This window comes from Myotis brandtii, unplaced genomic scaffold, assembly GCF_000412655.1.
Source record: "Myotis brandtii unplaced genomic scaffold, ASM41265v1 scaffold237, whole genome shotgun sequence".
Lineage (NCBI taxonomy): Eukaryota > Metazoa > Chordata > Mammalia > Chiroptera > Vespertilionidae > Myotis > Myotis brandtii.
This window is the reverse complement of record NW_005358943.1, coordinates 6,845,656-6,853,002: the sequence shown is the minus strand read 5'-3', so window position 1 is coordinate 6,853,002 and position 7,347 is coordinate 6,845,656. Positions and strand designations below refer to the sequence as shown.

Below are 7,347 nucleotides of genomic sequence, written 5' to 3'. Positions count from 1 at the left end.
TGTACACGTGTGTATGTGGAAATCTGCTGGGCAAGTCAAAACCATAGAAGAGTTGCCCCCTATCTCTTGAATCTTCCAGAGATATCCCCCACTTTTTTATTCTATCACTACTGGAGAGTCAGTATTTGCAGCCAGCCAGCCAGTGACTCTCTCAGTGTCTATTTCTGACTTCTTCTTTCCCTGTCTGTCTTCCAACCCCTAATCATATTTCCACCTGGATGCATCATTTTTACTCCCAATATGCTGTATAGAGAAGGAGTCAGGATGCTGTCTTCCCATGAATAGTACTCAGTAACAAACCAATTGCATTTTAGTTGGGCAATGCCCCTACCCACCCTTCAAATCCCTTCCACCATGCATTTCTGTTTCCCTTTTTGTTTGTTGGATTTTTCTGCTGCTCCTTCTCCTAACCCCACCACCCTTGGATCATAATGTAAAATTCTTTTACCATGTCAAGAAATTATTAAAAATACAGGTACTTTGAAAAAGAAATACAGGTACTTCTCCAATCACTGGCCGGGGGGGCAGGGCAGGGAAGAGTTGGCTGCTGGCGGCCCATGATCTACATGGCAGCATGTAGCGGCCAGGACCTGGTCTCATGGGGTTTTACCCATGCAGTTTGAATGATGCTCACGATCTACATAGCGGTCAGGGCCACCTCTTCCCTGCCCCGCCTGGCTTCTCTGATCACCGGCCAGGGGACGGGCAAAGCTGGCCCCAGTTCTCTGATCACGGGCTGGGGGCAGGGCAAATGCAGCCCCCAGGGCTGCCACCTGGGTTTCCGATAACCTTCAGTGGCAGGCAGCTTCTTCTGTCCTTCCCCTTTCGCCTCCCAGCATTGTGCCTATGTATGCAAATTAACTGCCATCTTTGTTGGCTGTTACCCGCCACCTTTCTTGGCAATTAATTTGCATATCGCCCTGATTAGCAATGGGAAGCATAGTGAAGGTACAGTCAATTACCGTGTTTGTCTATTATTACATAGGATTATATACTACATTTATTGTCAGCATATATTTAAGATCAGAAAATTTTTGACTCCTTTTCTCTGAAATTTAAAGGGAATGTTTAGGTAGCAAGGTGGAGAAGATGATTAGCAGTTCAGAGACCCAAACATGGTTTACGGTAAACTAAATAAATTGACATTATTTTTTTATTTTGTTATTTTTGTCATTGTTGTTGTTAATCTTTGCTGAAGATATTTTTTCCTTGATATTTAGAAAGTGTGGAAACATGGAAAGGAGACAGAGAGCGAGAAGCATCAATTTGAGAGAGACACCCAGACCCAAGCAAGGCAAGGGAATGAGCCTGCAACTGAGGTACCAGCCTGCAACCTAGGTACGTGCCCTTGGAATCAGCATGCAATAAATGGTGCTGTCTCTCCAGTAACCAGGATTCACACGTGCAGGAATCAAGGGGTGGAAATGTGTCACTACTCACTATTGCCCATAGTAACTCAGTAGCAAAATTTGTTTCCTCCTCCTATGACCTTATGTTCTGCTAGCCTGGAAGTCATTGTACAAAGTGAGGAACTGTTCTACCAGGAGATACAACAATGATTTTATCAAACTGGAAATAAGACTGCCACCTAGCCATTTTGTACTCCTTGGGCCTCTGAATAAACAGGAAAAAGGGAGATACTGTACTGGCTGGGGCAATTGATCTTGGCTCCCAAGGTGAAATTGAACACCATTCCCTTAAGTGTCCTAGGATGCATATTGGTAACAATCTGTGGTTTGTCTTCTATCAACCATCTTCTATGGGGAAACTAAATAAAACACATAACAACAAGCACTTCAAGAAAGCATTTTCATTTTTATTAGTGTCAATAAGGAAATGTATCCACACCCTTCTCTTCCCAAACTTTGGTCACAAAATAGATATATTCATGAACCAGTCACTCCCCAGTAATTTGAAAGAAACTGGTCATGGATGTCTCATGGTGACATTTTCGTTGATGGCAGCCTGCCCATTGCTTTGCCTTTACCACAGGCTTTCACTATAGGGAAAAGTTAAGGAGCAGAATTTGATCTCAAAATATATTCAAGAACGCGGCTGCTGCCTAGGAGGAGGGCACCACAGCGATGCTCTCCCATCCCCCACCCCTCTCCTCCACACACACACACAGCTCATTTTCTCTTCTGCCCTCACCCTGGTGCCCACAGAGGATGAGGAGGGTCCACCACCTTTGCCAGAGGCAGGAGCTCCTGGCTACTCATGTTCTTGGCCCCCTGAGGTGGAGTCAAGCACAACCTGGGCCGCTTGAGGGTCTCCTTCCGAGAGGAGGATGAGGAGTTGGAAGAGGATGAGGAGCTGGAGGAAAAAGAGGAGGAGGAGAAGGAAGAGATGAGCCACATCTCGCTGAGGCTGGAGGAGTGTGGAACAGAATCAAAAGATAAGGAAGAAGACTTAAGAGCACATTAATCCCTCTGAACTGACCCCATACATCTCGTGTTCTATTTGCGAAGTTTCCTTAACAGACGCAACTACAATTAAAGAATGTCTTAGTACATGTTGTATAACCTGCATTGTAAGACATTTTTACTATAGCAACCGGTGTCCAAAATGAAACACAGTAGTTCATGAGATACAACCTCTTTATAACACAAGGTTGTACTGACAGTTACAAGACATAGTGTGCAAATTAGTAATCAATCTAGAAGAAAGAGGGAAAAAGCAAATGCATGTGTTTATAAAGAAAGAGCTATAGAAGTTCCTCAACCTCCTTTTCTACAACTAGTCCCTTCAAGCAAAAGAAGATCTAAGAAAGCCTTAGAATCAGTGTTTCAGATTTCACCTGACCTTGATATGTCTTTATTACTAGAATTCATTGGTGCTAATGAAGGCATGGGATACTTTAAGTCAGCAGTTCTCAACGTGTGGGTCACAACCCCTTTGGCGGTCGAAAGACCCTTTCACAGGGGTCGCCTAAGACCATCCTGCATATCAGATATTTACATTACAATTCATAACAGTAGCAACATTACAGTTATGAAGTAGCAACAAAAATAATTTTATGGTTGGGTCACAACATGATGAACTGTATTTAAAGGGCCAGAATATTGAGAACCACTGCTTTAAGTGATTGGAAATAAAGTTTCTCCAAGTTTCAGGAAAAGCTGCTGGGACTGACCAGAAGACCCTGAGCAATGGATGAATATATTGCTCTGACACACATTTTTGTGGAAGAGAAGGCTAAGGGTTATTGGCTTTAGCAACTACGCAACCTGGATTGCCTGCCTCCTTAAGCTTTTATTGTAACAACAGCTTGAACTAAAATTAACCTCTAGATACAATCAAGCAGGGTAAGCATCCTTGAGAAATCACATGTGTCTGTAGTGTCCTTTAAACAAGGACGAGTCTAAGTAAACACTAGGGGCTCAGACTTGTTTGGAAAGTCAAGGCAGGAGCAGCCACCTTCTGCCAACTCCTTTCCCATCCCCCCCATCTCCCCCCCTTTTTGTTTTGCTGGCTGAAAAAGACAGATGAAGGTGGTGAACTTTCTGGTTTGGAATATCGGGTCAGCAAAGTGCATTTACTGCTTGAGTTCCAATTTTGTAGACTATAAGAAAAACAAAGAGAATTATAATGACAGCAATGGTTAGTCTAATTAAGAGGACAGGGTACTTACAAGTATTAAATCTATACTTCTAGCAAGGTGTAGGGACAGGATTATAAAGGGGAAGGGACTAGGGTGAGGAATGTAGCTATGTGTAGGCCTGGGGTCTGTAGACCTCAGCTATTGTCTGGTGATGAGATGATGTTGACAAGATAATGCTTTGACTTCTGGTGGGCCAGTTTGACCATACTTACCGGTTCCACTTGCTGGACTCACTACTGAGTTATCTCACTAATTACTTCATAGAGGCCTTGAAAAGAAAACTTTAAGAAAAAGTTAACCACATATATATATATATATGTGTGTGTGTGTGTGTATGTGTGTTCTCAGATTTAAAATAATATGATTACTTTTCAGATTAATTCCTGTACTCTATCTATTAGATTAATTATTCAGTATACTTATACCGTAGGTCCTTGGGTTATGTGGGAGATCCATTCCTACAGTGCGATGTAACGCAATTTTTGATGTAAGTCAGAACCAACCTACATAAGCACCTACATCACACACATGGAGCACACACAGCAGAAATGAAGTGAAACAGTAAAAAAAAAAATTCCAGACCTTTACTTGTGTTAAATAAATAATAAAAAACATGAAGCACATATGTACATACGTCAAAATGACGGAACTATTTTTTTTATATAAATAAATGGTAGATGGCGATGTAACCACGAAACAAGGTACGTCGAGTCCAATGTACCCCGAGGACTGCCGGCAATGCCTTTTTAGATTTCTCTTTATAAACCTTCTATGACTTTTATAAATATTCTTATAACTTTTACAATTATTCTTTTTTCCTACTCTATTTTTTTCTTGCTGTTATATTCATTTCTTTATATCCCTTCTTACAATTTTTACTTCCTCAACTCTAGTTCTCCTATATTTGTACAGACCCTCGTATAACTTGCAAAGGTATGTATAACTTGCAATACCTTCTGTAACATACACATACCCTTATAGTTTGTCTACTTCACTTTCTTTTCCCTTGATCTCTATACCTTCTATTACATGAAAACTATAAATTCCTTCTAATTAGCTTGAGGAAAGGTTAGTTCTACACAGGCTCCTCTATTCCCAGCTTCAGAGCATTTGGAGTGATGAAAAGTTTGTCTCAGAGTTCTATCTATTTCTCCTCTAGTTGGCCTAGCATCCTTGCTCTGCAAATGTCTGTCTAACTGCCTACTATATCCCCTCAAGGATCTTGGCTCTGAATTCTTTCAGGGAAAGAGGATGCTGGATTTCTTCTGTAACTGCTTCATGCTGAGGCAGGTCGAAGGTTTCTCTCAGAGCCAAGAGATCCTTGCTCTCTGTCAGAGGGACAATGAGGCCTGGGCACAGAGGGGGTGGGAATGGTGCCTAGAAGTAGTACTTCTTAGGTGCATGTAGGGCTCGTAATCTGGTGGAGACAAACTGTGATATAAAATTCAGTATTATTGGGCAAAAGTTAGAACAGTTTCTAATAATTTCCTGTTGACGCAATTTTTCTTCCTAAAATCACCCGTATTTTTATTAAAGACTAATTTACTTACTGTAGTAAGTCTAGTTGTAATTTGGTCCGATTGTTTGCATCAACACAACAAGAATAACTGTTAATTACATAAGCTATTTTTGTTTTTAAAAATATGCTTTGCTGGAATCTCATGGGAAAGTTTACTTTCAGGGCAAAGAAGCCAAGCCACACAGTTGCCATCAGGCTTTGCCTGCAATTCCTATAGAATTGGGGTGCATTCCTCAAGTTGAGCTTCCTACAGGTGTCTTGGGATTTCTTTCATGCCATCTCTCAGGAAAACAACCTTCGTTCCTTACCTGGAAAGACTGCCATGAACCACATGACCAAGCAAGGTACCAGGTTATTTATCTAAGGGGCTTATCAGCTCCAAAGTGATCTTTATTCCTTAGAGCTCTCTGGTGACATCCAGAGTCCTGGCATGTCTCTCTTCCAGATGTGATATTTCAGCCAAGTTTTGGTTAATAAAACTATAATTGGAAACTGACTTATGTCCTGTTATGAAGAAATCAGACTTTTATTGGATTCATGCAAACATATTACTATGAGAATAATAATTACCAAAACTATAATTATTTTTAGTTCATCTAGTCCTATAATCAACTTCTTTTTCTCCTGATTTTTCTTGCCAGCATTTCTGTAAATTTAGATTCTCTGTAGAGTTCTAATGATTTTTATCCAATTTGAGGTGATGATCTGAAAGTTTATTCTTAGAGATACGTAGCTTAAAATAAATCAGAGTCCTTTCTATGGATCCCTCAGGAGATGTAACTTTTTTAAAATGTATTATAACAAAACAGTGACTGTCTCCAAATGAGAAGAAATTTAAAATGATATTTATTATAATGTAAATAACATGACATACTGTCCTTTCTGCAAAGCACAATATTTCATAATATTATAACTTGTGGGGAGCTGATATAGGGTTAAGCCTCAGACTGACCTGTTGGCAAAGTCACAAACAATTCCCAGCTTAGAGGGCACAGTATCTCTTAGCATAATTAGGCTTGACCTTATGAGGCTCTCTAGATCTTATCTGGGAAGCTAATGGGCTGAGGGAAGTGCAGGAAGTGGCCAAAACAAGTGAAACTCACAAGAACTGTGTAACTATGGAAACCACTACCTTGTTTACCTCTCACTATAAAATAAAGGCTCAGCTTGCCTTGAGATCTTTTTTGGGGGCCTCAGCCAGGCACAGGGAAGATCCACGGAGACTAAAGAGAGCTATGCTGATTATCTGAACACTGTCTCTGTGTAAATCGTTCTTCGCCGACTCCGTCCACACCTTTGGGAACCCCTGGACCCGCTGGGGCTGGACCCCAGCAATAACTTATAACAATAACTTGTAAATGAAAGCATATTAGAATATATTTAATATGCATATGTAAATAGAATATAATTATTATTTCTTTATTTGACAGAGCTTCCCATATACCTTAAGTATAAAATTTCCATCATAAGAAGAGTAAGCATATCTGAAATTTTAAACCCTGGGGAGGTAGTCAAACACATTATATTATTATTAAACAGTATTATTATTAAACAGTATTAAGTAATTTATTCCTTTAAAGTAATCAAGTTCCTGATTAACATAACATAACTTTTAATAATATCTACACTAATAAAAGAGAAAAATGGTAATTAGCGTACTACTGCTACCCTTCCCATTGGCTAATCAGCATATCCTTATGCAAATCAACTGCCAACTAAGATGGCGGTTAACCGCCAACAAAAGTGGCGGCTAATTTGCATACGCCCAGGCAAAAGCGGAAGGACTGAAGAATGGTGATCGGCAACCCAGGCGGCAGGCAAGAACTAGGGGGTGGGCAAAGGCCGCCTTTCCCCACCCCACAGCCGGCAGGCAAGAACTAGGGGGTGGGCAAAGGCCGCCTTTCCCCACCCCACAGCCGGTGATCGCCATTGGAAAGCCAGGCAGCAAACCCGACCCCAGGGGCTGGGATTGCCAGCTGGCCTGTGCCGAGCAATGGTGGCGATCGGAGGCATGAGGGCTGGGGCGCAGGCCAGGCGGCAACCCCAGACCCCCCAGGGCCTGGGGTTGTCCGCTGGCCTGTGCCCAGGATCGCCATGGCATCGGAGGGTGGGAGGGCCCAGGCGCAGGCCAGGAGGCAACCCCGGACCCCACTGGGGCCGGGGTTGTCAGACATCCTTCTGGTAGCCAGGGAGCCCTCGGGGGATGGGCCTAAGTCAACAGGTGGAC

The 7,347-nt window shown here is 42.0% G+C and overlaps 1 pseudogene; it reads left to right on the top strand.

The window, feature by feature from the left end:
* The first annotated feature begins 1,115 nt into the window (after window positions 1–1,115).
* Window positions 1,116–7,347, top strand: part of LOC102242563 — a 7,272-nt pseudogene continuing 1,040 nt past the window's right edge.